Consider the following 13,641-nt stretch of genomic DNA (forward strand, 5'->3'; position numbering starts at 1 on the left):
TTTGAGTTTGTCTGATATTTTGTTAATCCTTAATTGAGCAGAAAGTGGTGATTGGGTAGGTAACAATGACATCAGTGACTTGCTAGACAGGAGATTCTATGAAGGGTGCATATTATTTTCAACATTTCACGGCTCACATAACCCTGACCATGAGCCTGATGTGGTGATGTCTATGCCGATGCTGTTACTTTCTTTTTCTCTGCCCACCACATTGTGCTCTTTACGCTAGCATATCTTGCATTAAAAGAGACAGGAACTTAGTTCTTTTAGCTTTATTAAGTCTCTAACTCTGACACTGTGGATGTAGCTCATCAGCAAAACACATGCATAGACTTCACAGTTCCTGAGTTCAATCCCTAGCATTACAGAGATGAAGACCCAGCATTCATTTATATGGACAGGCTGTTTAACTTTGGAGAATAGAAATCACAAATTTTCTACCTTAAAAAAAAGTTTCTAAACTGTTTGTTACTTGGTTTCATTTAATTTATTGGATAATAGAAAAAAATCTCTCATGATAAAATCATGATTGAAAATAATCAGAACCAAACACTTCTGGAAATGCAACCTTATAGATCCTTTTGTTCTCATTTATCTTGATCTCTAGAGCCTGTTCCTGAAATTTCTGTTTCTTTTGTTCTGTTTGTTAATATAGTCTCTTATTTCATTAAAAAACAAAAGAAAACAAAAAATAAAACCTAGTGCAGAGCACTTTCAAACTATTACCAAAATCTGAAAGAGGTTCTTTTCTAAACTCATCTTTAGATGACAGTATTATCTTGATGCCAAGATAATGGTGTAATGTTAGCCAGGAACATGACAGGAATTGCACAGAACAGGCCAATATCTCAGGGGATGAAGATCAAAAATTCCTCACTAAAATACCAATACGCTGAAGAGTCGCACATTAGAAATTACTTCAACATGTTCAAGTCAGATTTACTGAAAGAAGTTTGCACGTTTTTTATGTACAAATCAGAGTGCCATAACTTTATGGATGAAAGAAGGGACAACACCCCTGAAGTTATTTTCCATTCTCTCTCCTTGTAGATCAATGCCTCAGACTTTAAAATCATCTAAATCCACATTTTTCTTTGCAATTAGCTAAAGATCCTTTTACTATCTCTTATAGTTTAATAAATTTTAATGGGATAGTTTCTGCACTTATCTATCTTTTCTTGTGTTCTCTGAATAGTGCATGGAAAAAGAGCCTAAGTTTGTGCATCATTAGTCATTGGGTCAATGAGAGTTTGTCATAAACTACCATAGAGTAACGCCATAGTCACTTTGTACATAAAACCTGATCTGACACTTCTTGTGTGAGCAGCTTATTGTCTTTGGAATTCTGTCCATCATAACAGAGAGAAAGTCAACAAAATCTTTGGTGAGTACAAGAGCCATAACACAGAACCAAAAGAATGAAACGCAGGACCGGGCTGTTGAAAGTTACAAGCTACCCTCTACAGTGATTACTTTTTCAGTTTGTGAGCTGACTCTGGGGTTCTCCATGTCCCTATAGAGAGCACACTCTTTCTGTCATGGTGACTAAAATCATAGTGTGCCTGGTGTCTGAGACAAATCTTATGTAACATCCCGCTCTCTTTATGATGCCATTGTTTAGGCAGCAGGCAATGATGGTGAATCTTGCTTATCAACTTGACTGGATAGAGAAGCACCTAAAAGATTAATAAGGCATACCTATTGGGGTGTTCTAGTTCCAAAATGTGATCTCTTCATTCCCTAAGATAAAGATCCAGATAAAGTAAAAGGGAGAAATTGAACTGTGGTTAGCACAGGTATCCTCTCACTAGGCTTCCTGACCAGCACATTGTGAGCTCTGCCACCCAAGTCCTACAACAGTCATGTGAGCCTCTGAAACTGAGCCACACATATTTTTGCTTGAGTTCTTTATGTGTGGCATTTTGTCATGGCAATGAAAGCTTAGTAACACAAAAGCTTTCAAATTTTACTCTTCAGTACTGAAGCTAATGTCCTTATTTTTAAGAAGTTATATTTGTTGTGGGTATATACGATGCAATCTCACCACTTAACACCCATAAGAATCCTTAGAGAAAATATTCACATAACAAAAGCCTTTTCTCTATATCTCCAAAAAGGGAAATGTTTTTGCCTGAATTGATTATACAGTTTGAACTGATAAGCAGAACGTTGGAATTCTGAAAGTCTCAGTAGCCATTTGTTTTAGCTAAGAATTCACCTTTTTCTACTTTAGCATCTTTCAGTGAAAAGTTAGCCCTATGCAGAAGAAAGCTGGACTGTAAGAAGAAACTCAATGCAAAGACTCACCTAGTCAGCAGTCATCTCATGTTCCCCGGGAGTCGATTTAGGAAGCCATTGGAGAGAACACCATGTAATGCAATCGCTTAGGGGTTTAGTTAGGAAGAGTTGAATAAGCCAGCCTCCCAAATACATAGAATGGTAACGACTTTTATGTTGCTGTGGTAAAAATAGGTAGTCTGTAAGTAGATTAAGGCTCATGAAAGATGCTTAACCAATGCTGAAGAATGGTCTTTTCATACAGTGTATGGAGACTAAGGAAGACTCCCAGTTAGTATATTCCAGGAGCATACATACTATCAGTATCCAGATTGCAACTATTGGTCAAAGTGTCCAAGAGTTTGATTTTAGTCACTATGGGTGATAGGAGGCACCTAAAAGCACCAATTTCCCAGTGACTTATACAATCTCTCTAAAATATAAGTGACCTAAAATTAAATCAAACTCAAGTACCATACAGTTCGGTGTGCCCTAGAAGTACCTACTAACTGTAACTTTCAGACTGATCTTAGCTCAATTTTCATTTTCTATACATTGAAAAAGAAAGACAGCTACTATCAAGAAAAGTTTAGTTATTTCGCTAACACCATAAGTGGTTCATTTAATAACATGTCCATCATTTTTATGATTGGTATAAAAATATATATTGTGCTGAATATAATTTTAAAAAGTTCAATTAAAAAATAATCAGAGGCATGGTCTTATGTTAGGTGTTTGATATAAGACACCTTATGTTACTTTATCAGTCAGGGTGTTCATACACAAATCACATCAGGTTGTTCATACACATGAATTGAACATTTTAAAAAATATTTAATCAAGTGAACTATTTACACAATTACATGTTTGTAATGATGCATACCTTAGGGCTAGTAAAGCCAGATATTTTTTTCTATGCTTAGCTGTAAAAGGTGGAAAGAAGGGGCTGTTCCTGGAATCCAGACTTGTAAGTGTAGAAATGGTTATCAGAAAGATTCATGAGTATTTGCATGGCAGGGACTCAACTGGCCTCTGAGAGTGTCTTGCAGGAATAAGTACTCTAATCTGTCTCCTCTCCAGGGTTGGCAGTCAGAGAGCGCTCACCAGCTCTGTGTTGTTAGGCCAGCACCATCTGGGGCATGGCACAGAATAGGGACAGCAGCTTAAGAACATGGGCATCAGCTGAAGATGTTCCGCATAGTTGGCTTCCAGCTATTAGAACAGACACGGTGTCCCTACTGCTAGAGCCAATAAGTCAGCTGACTTTTCCAGCCGCCTCATGCTGTCAGTCTTGGCAACGATCTTGTCAGCTGTAATTCCTGCTCGTTCTCCATGCGCCGCCTCAAATACCAATTTTCCTGCCATATACCTGTACAAGACTTCTTTTGTTTTACCTTGGGTATTGAGACATTTAATTCTCCTGCCTTTTGACCTGTTCATTCAATACATTATTTTCGCTCATCTCTCTGCCCTGGGAAACATCTGTATTCTGATATTTTCATTTCTGATTAAGATTATTCTACCATTTGTTCAGCAGTCTCTAAACCACTCATCTAATCACTGATGGAAATATTTAATAAAATGAACTCTGTGTCAGTAAAAAAAAAAAAAAATGTTTGAAAACATCATCTTATGACCAGAGTTCTTCTTTCCAGACTTCTGGGGTCACTTATAACTCATAACTATCGGACTGAAATTTGCACCTTTGAAGGAAAACAGCAATGTGCCAGCCTCCAGTCTTGCCTTCAATGTTTTGGATTTTAAATTATGTCTATTCCTAACTTGATTTTACCCATCACTAGTGTGTCTTTTTTCTCTCACCCATGTGTTCCAGGCCTCGAGGCTGCTTATTGGAACCCATCTGCTCAATCCTATGTGTGTCATGCCTGAAGGAAGACTTTCAACCCATATGTCCACACCTACAGAAATCCCAACATGAGAGAGCTAATATATATAGTTAGTAAACAAACTTAACAGATGTGGACATTGGTGTAACACACTGCCAAAGCATAACTGCTCAGTGATGCCATTTGATACAAATCCTAACAGTGTGGAATTCTGGTTCTCGGTGGTTATGATTCTGAGGCAGTGGAGGCTGACCAAAGATGTCATCTGACTTTCAGAATCATAGAATTCTACACTTGGAAGTAAATTAGAGATCAAAGTTGTACAATGAATGTCAGAGTTAGTTACGTTATTTGCTCAGTGCTTGTCTTACTAGAACACACACATGAGCAGAAAATATAGCAGCTAGAGAAAACAGGAAAGAAAACTAACCATTATTATAGTGGCTGATAAATGCATCATGAGCAAAAACATGTAACAATAACAACACCCCCACAATACATATTTCTTTGGAAATATTTAGTTTTAATTATGCATATAAGTGTGTGACTTTGTGCAGGTATGTGCTATTGGAGTCCAGAAGAGGGTCTCAGACACTTCCTGCCTCTACACTTGAGCTGGAGTTACAGGCAATTGTGAGCATTCTGATGAGTAGTGTTGGGACTCAGGTCCTCTGTATGAGTCATTTGCATTCTTAATTGCAGGACCATCTATCCAGCCCATGTTAAGTTGCTAAAGAATAGAAAAAGGATTTCAAAGTTATAAAATGTTACCATCTCTTTAGCAACTTAACATTTGGCTTTAGCTTTTCTTTTACAAAATTTTGATTACATTTTTCAAAAACAAACAAACAAAAAGAATGTTAAAAAGAGAGGGGGATAGGCTACTCCAGTCTTATCCTATGAGCTTAGTGTTCTGATACAGAAACATCGGATGAAATTAGAGCTATAGTGCCCCTCAACAGAGGAATGGATACAGAAAATGTGGTACATCTACACAATGGAGTACTACTCAGCTATTAAAAAGAATGAATTTATGAAATTCCTAGCCAAATGGATGGACCTGGAGGGCATCATCCTGAGTGAGGTAACACATTCACAAAGGAACTCACACAATATGTACTCACTGATAAGTGGATATTAGCCCAAAACCTAGGATACCCAAGATATAAGATATAATTTCCTAAACACATGAAACTCAAGAAAAATGAAGACTGAAGTGTGGACACTATACCCCTCCTTAGAAGTGGGAACAAAACACCCTTGGAAGGAGTTACAGAGACAAAGTTTGGAGCTGAGATGAAAGGATGGACCATGTAGAGACTACCTTATCCAGGGATCCACCCCATAATCAGCATCCAAACGCTGACACCATTGCATACACTAGCAAGATTTTATCGAAAGGACCCAGATGTAGCTGTCTCTTGTGAGACTATGCCGGGGCCTAGCAAACACAGAAGTGGATGCCCACAGTCAGCTAATGGATGGATCACAGGGCTCCCAATGGAGGAGCTAGAGAAAGTACCCAAGGAGCTAAAGGGATCTGCAACCCTATAGGTGGATCAACATTATGAACTAACCAGTACCCCGGAGCTCTTGACTCTAGCTGCATATGTATCGAAGGATGGCCTAGTCGGCCATCACTGGAAAGAGAGGCCCATTGGACACACAAACTTTATATGCCCCAGAACAGGGGAACGCCAGGGCCAAAAAGGGGGAGTGGGCAGGTAGGGGAGTGGGAGTGGGTGGGTATGGGGGACTTTTGGTATAGCATTGGAAATGTAAATGAGCTAAATACCTAATAAAAAATGGAAAGAAAAAAAAAGAAATTAGAGCTATAGAAGAATTCACTTTTAGTGCATTTTACACATATCTATTCTATCGCTGTGTCTTTTTTCAGAGTGTCAATCACAACGTGGACAAAGACGTACCACATGGGACCTCTTTTTCTGCCTCCTCAAAGCAACTTCGCTCTGGTATTGATAGCACTCCTGTGGCATTAGTATGTTTGGAGCCTCACAGTCTATATTTTTTTAGTTAGTAATTTTTATGACACTTTCAGAAATATCTTAAGTTAGTGTTGTGTCCAACTAACTATCCTCATTTATAAATATTCTCATATTTAAGCCAAGCTATTAATTTTTTACATAAATAAAAATTTAAGCATTTTTCTTCAAGTTCTGTTCTATAATATTTCTGTAAAATAAAATACAATTCTATATGATCTTGTTCATGCTTCTGTTGTAACTTATGTATTTGGACAGTTTACACATTATTAAATGCTTGGATATTTATGTGGCAAGAACTATATACTCAATATCTGGGGGTTTCTTTCAGCAATATATGCCTTCAACTTCAGTACTCAAATTAACGTAATAATAGAAATCTCAAAAAAAAAAGCCTCTAAAAATCCCTCCATAGAAGGAAAAACAATAGAAAATAGCTTCTCTTTTTTTAAACTTCTCTGAGAAATTTACAGAATTTTATTTTTATTGTTGGATCAAGGAGGTTCATTAACTAGAGTGTGTGACCACATTTTGTGTGTGTGTGTGTGTGTGCGTGTCTGTGTACATGTGCACATTCATGGCCTCCAGTTAAGACTGTATCAAGGTCTCTAAGAATGATTCAACAGATCAAGTGTGATATCTATGAATATATACAACGTATGTATGTGTGAAGGGTAGACTCACTAGAAGTTTACAACACCTCAGATATTAAGCTTTTATTTCGGGTGATAAACATTGCAGCAAAATGAGTACAATGCTGAGCAAAGACTGACATCTGGAATCGTTGCAGCAGAAGTATTTATGTCTCAGAAAAGACAATACACAAAGAGAAACGGGCTTTGGGAGAATCAATATACTTTTGAAATTGGACAGTGAAGGTGTACTGATGTTTTTGCCATCTGAAAGTAAATTGGTTCAGGTGGACCTTAAAAACATCTATGGAGGGGGAAAAAGCATTTGCCAGATCAGTTTCTGCATGCAGTGTCAGGAGATAACTTAGTTTGCCTTACAAAAAAAGGTGGGGAGGGGGAATCATGGTACTGAACCAACAATTGTATCCACCACCTAATTAGATTTATAACTCTCATGTCCTAACATCTGTCTGTCCTCTGCACAAGTCAAACAGCAAAGTTAAACAGAGAGTCAGTTGAAACCATTACCCTGAATCTTTCATGTTCTTAATGGTGGCACTCTCTTCATAAGTTTTCTAAGAGAATGATTACTGATTTTGATTCATTATTCTCCCAAGTAAAGGCACATATAATAGTTTCTACTGGTCTTTCTAATCATGACATGCCTCACACCACAGATTGGGGAATCAATATGGAGATTTTTGCCACCTCCTCAGTATATGTCTTCCTATTACACAGCCCTGAGGAAACACAGTCTGGTTGTATATCTAGAAACAAAGCTGGATTGTGAGTGCCAACCTGTGGACAATAGGCACTGCCTTGCTTGGATCTCCTTCAGGAAAGCTTACTGCTATTTCTGCAGACACTGATTGTTTAAAACTTTAACATAGGGGTAGAGGGCACAGTGGGAGTCCCGTTAGGCTGGGAATGTAGCTGTCACAAAGACTAGAGAGGCAATTCCTCAGCCAGAATAGGCCTATCATAATCTGAGAGTTCAGTGTTCTAAGTTTCATGAGGACACTCCAACATATTGATGCAACAATTTACAGATGCCATTCTATTCTAACGAGTGCCTTCATTTTGATTGCAGACATCCTTCAGGTTGAGAAACACTCGATCACATTATAAGGGTTTTTACGGTCAGGATGGGAAGTAGAGAACAAAATTTTACTTCCCCCATAGATGGACCAAGAATCACCCTTCTGGATTCACTGGAGCAATCTCATGCTCCAGTCCCATGCCCATTTTCCCCAACACCTGGTGTTACACCTTCACAAAGATCAACAGCTTCTTTTGCTGCTGGGAGGACAAGAGTCAGTCACCCAGTGGGCCTGGCTGGAAGTCCTCCTCACTCCTTGGGAAGTTCATACTCAGTAGTGTGTTGTCTGTGTGTTCCTTGCATGTCCAGTTGCTACATTTTGTACCAGGAAAGAAAACATTGGTCAGTGCAGACTGTTTTCAAATCTCTTTTACCATCAGTGTCAATAGCAAGCTACAAGATTGGTGATTTCTGAGAACAAGTAGAATCACATGCGATTTCTGTCTGTCTTAACTAATGGTGTGCTGTAGATCTACTGATAGCCTAATTCCTATGTGTTTCTAAGAAATCAGCTCAAATAAATCATGAATGATTATATACGTGACCTCCACAACGTGAACTGTGTTAATGATGCTAAAGCAATGATCCTACGATTAAGAGAATGGGTAACTTTTTTCTCAGATTAATTTTTTTAAAAAGGAAACAAACAAAAAACAAATTGCAAACTCATGGCAAGCCTTTAGGTATGGAATTTTCCACTCCTTACTTTAATTTAGTTGTATTTACACTGACCTTCTCATAGCCCAGGCATGCTCATACTCTCCACACTGGGATCCTTCTCAGAGCAATGCAGAGACCTAGGAATAGGAATGGTCTCTTCTTACCTTTGCATATTTTCATAGGACAGTCACAGCATTTATTGTTCTGTCTGTTATAAAGATTCTGTACAGTCCTCAAAAAGACTGACATGCTATGGTGTGGGTATGTGACAGAAACATTATCATGAGTCCTCCTTGGCCATCTGTTTTCTGCTACTTCGTTCAACTTCACAGAAGAGTGTCTGTGAAACTGCAAGCATAGTGCTCTGGTCTCTCCCCACTTCTTACATGCTAATGACTCTGCCTCAAAGCCCATCAACAAGTGAACAGATAAGGGATTAATGGCATACATACAGAAGGGAGCCATAAGGAAAAAATGAATCCTCTCATTTGTAGAAAAAACGCATGGAATATAAAGCCATTGAGTCAATAAAAAAAAAAAAACACAAGAACACAGTATTGTGGTTTTTCTCTCATATGTAGAAACAAACAAACAAACAAACTTAATGATACATAAGTAGAGGCCATGCAGCATCTCCAGGGAACAGCGTATGAGTGCTTCACTGATGTACTCTGCTGTGGCAAGGTCCTTGGAGAGCCCTGGAATTCTACTGTGGCAAAGCCCATGGAAACCCCTTCTCACTTGGTAACCGCTGGTAGTAAATTTGGTGGTCTTTCTACTTATTCCCTAGGTCATGTGTATTACAAACTCTCCGTGCTTTTCCTATGCTGCCATACTCATAGTAAACTTTAGTTTAATTTTGTCATTCACAGGCAAGGCCAGGATCATGCAGACTGAAAGCCCTGTGGACTATTCTGTATTTGTTAATACTCTTTCAAGGGGTAAAACCTTTTTCTCCTGTTTTTGCATATATATATCCTCCAGACATGACAAATCATCTTGAGTATTTGGGGACATGTGATCGTGTCCCTACAGAAACAGCTAAAGGCATACTGAATAAGCTTGTGCTAGTTGTAGAGAGTGGTTGGTCTTGTTTGCAAACCTGTTATGAGGAAGATATGTTGATCAGCTGAGACTTTAAATGACCAAGCTATGTGCAATCAGCAGACACTTAAAATGGGGAAGCTATATCTGATCAACAGAGACTTAGAAAATAGGGGAGCTCTGTCTGATCAATAGAGACTTAAAAATGGTTCTTGAAAAGTTGGTATCAGGAATTGATAAGTGCATATCAGGAAAGGTTACTTGGTACAATAAACATGTCTCTGTCTGCAATTTAAAATGTATTATGACAGAGGGGTGCTATGTGTTGACTGGATTTATACCCACAATTGATTAATTCTGTCTTTTATCGCATTTTCTACCTAAAGTGGAAATTTCTCGTTTCCTCAAAGATTCAGTTGTCATATGATGCTTTTCTGGAAGCTGTGTTATGAAAGAATGTTTTTGCTCAAACAGAAAAAAAAATGGGAGGGTGCTTTGCTGAGAACAGACACATGGTGTTTTTCTGAAAGCTCCTGGAAAAGGGGTAGGTGATGTTTTGCTAGAGCATACACGTGAGAGAAGAGATGATGTTTGGAAAGCATATAAATAGAATCTGACAGACAGTGAACAGCAGTTTGTACTCTTGGTACCCCTGCCACTCTGTACTGGTCCTCATTTGTTGACTTCATAGAGAGAAACAACGCCAAAGAACTTCTGGTGGTGTTCTGGCAGTTTCTTGCTGCTTCTTGGACCAACTGGCTGAACTTCACAGTATCTTCCTGATTGCACTGCTGTTGCTGATTACTGAATGGTATTTGTGAGTGGATGGAGCTACCCCTGCTGATTTATTTAAACTGAACTGTTGATATCCTGACCACACAGATAGGATTTGTGTGAAAGAACTATTTCTAAACAGATCCACATCCTCCTTTGCCCTATTCACCTTTCTGTTCTGCTATAACTGATAGGTGGTGGGCTAGAATGGAAGTTAATGTATTTAAATATACTTATTAAAGTAAGGTTTTAAAAAATATAACTCAACTGCTACCAACTGGGTATAGGCTCATGTCTACAGGACATGCCTGGCTACACATTTATTTTTGGCTTTCTAAAGTAGTGCTGTGTAGTGAAAAATAAGATTGGGGGTAAAAGATCCATCAGGAGTGGAGAAGAAGAAAGGACAACTATTGGGGGCTTTGGTAATAATGGATGTTTTTAAATTCTGATGTTATCATTTCTTTTAGTAAAATATCCAGGGATATTACTACTCAGGGGAGCAGGATTGTGACTGTATGAATAAAGATTCCTATTTGGCCACTTACTTGACAGTCAACAGGAGGTCAGTGTTTTCCCTTTGGCCAATGCCCCTTCCCATTCTCCATACCAGAATCTTCCAGCTGGAGCTGGTCTCCAGAAAGAAAGAATTAGAGACTGGGAAAGGGCTGGGAGGTAGAGGAGTGAGGGTAGAAAAGTGAATTGATATCATCTTATCCAGGTTTCTGCTGCTGTGATAAATATCATGACCAAAATCAACTTGGGGAGGAAAGGATTTATTTTAGCTTACACCCGGAGTCCATCATGAAGTTAAGACAAGGAAGGCAATGGAAGCATAAACTGAAGCACAGGCTATGGAGGAATGCTGCTTAGAGGCTTGTTCCCTATGGCTTGCTCAATCTTCTTTCTTATACACCATCTAGGAATACTTGCCAGGAGTGGCACTGTCCACCATGAGCTAGGCCCTCCTACGTCAGTTGCCAATGAAGAAAGTGCTTCACAGACTGGCCCAAACCAATCTAATAGAGGCATTTCTCAGTTGAGATTTCTCTTCTCAGGTAACTCTAGTTAGTGGTGAGTTAACAACAACAACCACCATAGAAACAAAAAGCAACCAAATAGACAAAGATAGAAACAAACAGGAAAGACATAGACAACATGTATGGGAGTATCACAGTGAATCTTATTACCCCGTATAACATTTGATAATGTTTAGAATGACAACTAAAATTTAAAGAAAGACTGGATCAAAGCAGAAGAGTGCTCAAGATAGGATTCTTCCTTGTTTCTAAGTTTCCCTGAATATGATGCCTACATCTTAGCTCTACTAATTCACAGGGTGAGCCCAGTTCACTGTATCCCATGCCATTTAAGTTACACAGTCCATATTTTATGTTCCTCTGTGATTGTGTAGAAAATTTACAATCATGTGATTTATGTCAGCTTGAAAAAAAACTTAATCAACCATCAAACCCAGACACTATTGCATATGCCAGAAAGATTTTGCTGAAAGGACCCTGATATAGCTCTCTCTTGTGAGGCTTTGCCAGTGACTGGAAAATACAGAACTGGATGCTCACAGTCATTTATTGGATGGAACACAGGGACTCTACTGAAGGAGCTAGAGAAAGTACCTACCCACGGAGCTAAAGGGATCTACAACCCTATAGAAGGAACAACAATATAAACTAACCGTACCCTCCACCCCAGAGCTGTGTCTCTAGTTGCATATGTAGCAAAGGATGGCCTAGTTGGCCATCATTGGGAGGAGAGGCCCTTGGTCTTGTGAAAATCATATGTCCCAATATAGGGGAATGCCAGGGTCAGGAAGTGAGAGTGGGTGGGTTGGGGAGCAGGGCATGGGGAGGATATAGGGAGCTTTGGGGATAGCATTTGAAATGTAAATGATGAAAATATCTAATAAAAAAAGAAAGAAAAAACTTAATCAGGAAGCTCTTTTTCATTACATATTTTCTTTATTTACATTTCAAATGTTACCCCATTTCCTGGTTTCCCCTCCGAAAACCCCATCCTTGTCCCTTCCCCATGCTCACCAACCTCTAAACCCCCTTCCTTATCCTGGCATTCCCCTACACTGGGGCATCAAGCCTTCACAGGACCAAAGGCCTCTCTTCTCATTGATGTCTGACAAGGCCATCTTCTGCTACACATGTGGCTGGAGCCATGGGTCCCTCCATGCATACTCTTTGGTTGGTGGTTTATTCCCTGGGAGCACTGGGGGAACTGGTTAGTTCATATTGTTGTTCCTCCTTTGGGGCTACAAACCCCTTCAGCTCCTTGGGTACTTTCTCCAGCTCCTCCATTGAGGACCCTGTGTTCAGTCCATTGGTTCGCTATAAGCATCTACTTCTGTATTTGTCAGGCACTGGCAGAGTCTCTCTGGAAACAGCTATATCAGGCTTCTGCCAGCAAACACTTGTTGGCATCCACAATAGTGTCTGAGTTTGGTGATTGTATATGGGATGGATCACCAGGTGAGGCAGTCTCTGGATGGACTTTCCTTCAGTCTCTGCTCCACACTTTGTCTCTATATCTCCTCCCATGGGTATTTTGATCCCCCTTCTAAGAAAGAATGAAGTATCCACACTTGGTCTTCCTTATTCTTGAGGTTCATGTAGTCTATGAATTGTATCTGAGTATTCTAAGCTACTGGGCTAATATCCACTTATCAGTGAGTTCATACTATGCATGTTCTTTTGTGATTGGGTTTCCTCACTCAGGATGATATTTTCTAGTTCCATGCATTTGCCTAAAAATTTCATAAATTTATTGTTTTTAAAATCTGAATAGTACTCCATTGTATAAATGTATTCCCAACTGAGGAATACTAAATGGCTAAGAAGCACCTAAAAAAAATGCTCAGCATCCTTAGTCATCAGGGAAATGCAAATCAAAACAACCCCTATATTCTACCTCATACCAGTCAGAATGGCTATCATCAAAAACTCAGGTGATAGCAGATGCTGGCAAGGATGTGGAGAAAGAGGAACACTCCTCCATTGCTGATGGGATTACAAGCTGGTAGAACCACTCTAGAAATCAATTTGGCGGTTCCTCAGAAAGTTGGACATAGTACTACCTGAGGACCCAGCAATACCTCTACTGTGCATATACCCAGAAGATGTTCCAACTTGTAATATGGACACATGCTCCACTATGTTTATAGCAGCCTTATTTATAATAGCCAGAAGCTAGAAAGAACCCAGATGTCCCTCAACAGAGGAATGGATACAGAAAATGTGGTACATTTACACAATGGAGTACTACTCAGATATTAAAAACAA

This window comes from Mus musculus, chromosome 19, assembly GCF_000001635.26.
Source record: "Mus musculus strain C57BL/6J chromosome 19, GRCm38.p6 C57BL/6J".
Taxonomy (NCBI): domain Eukaryota; kingdom Metazoa; phylum Chordata; class Mammalia; order Rodentia; family Muridae; genus Mus; species Mus musculus.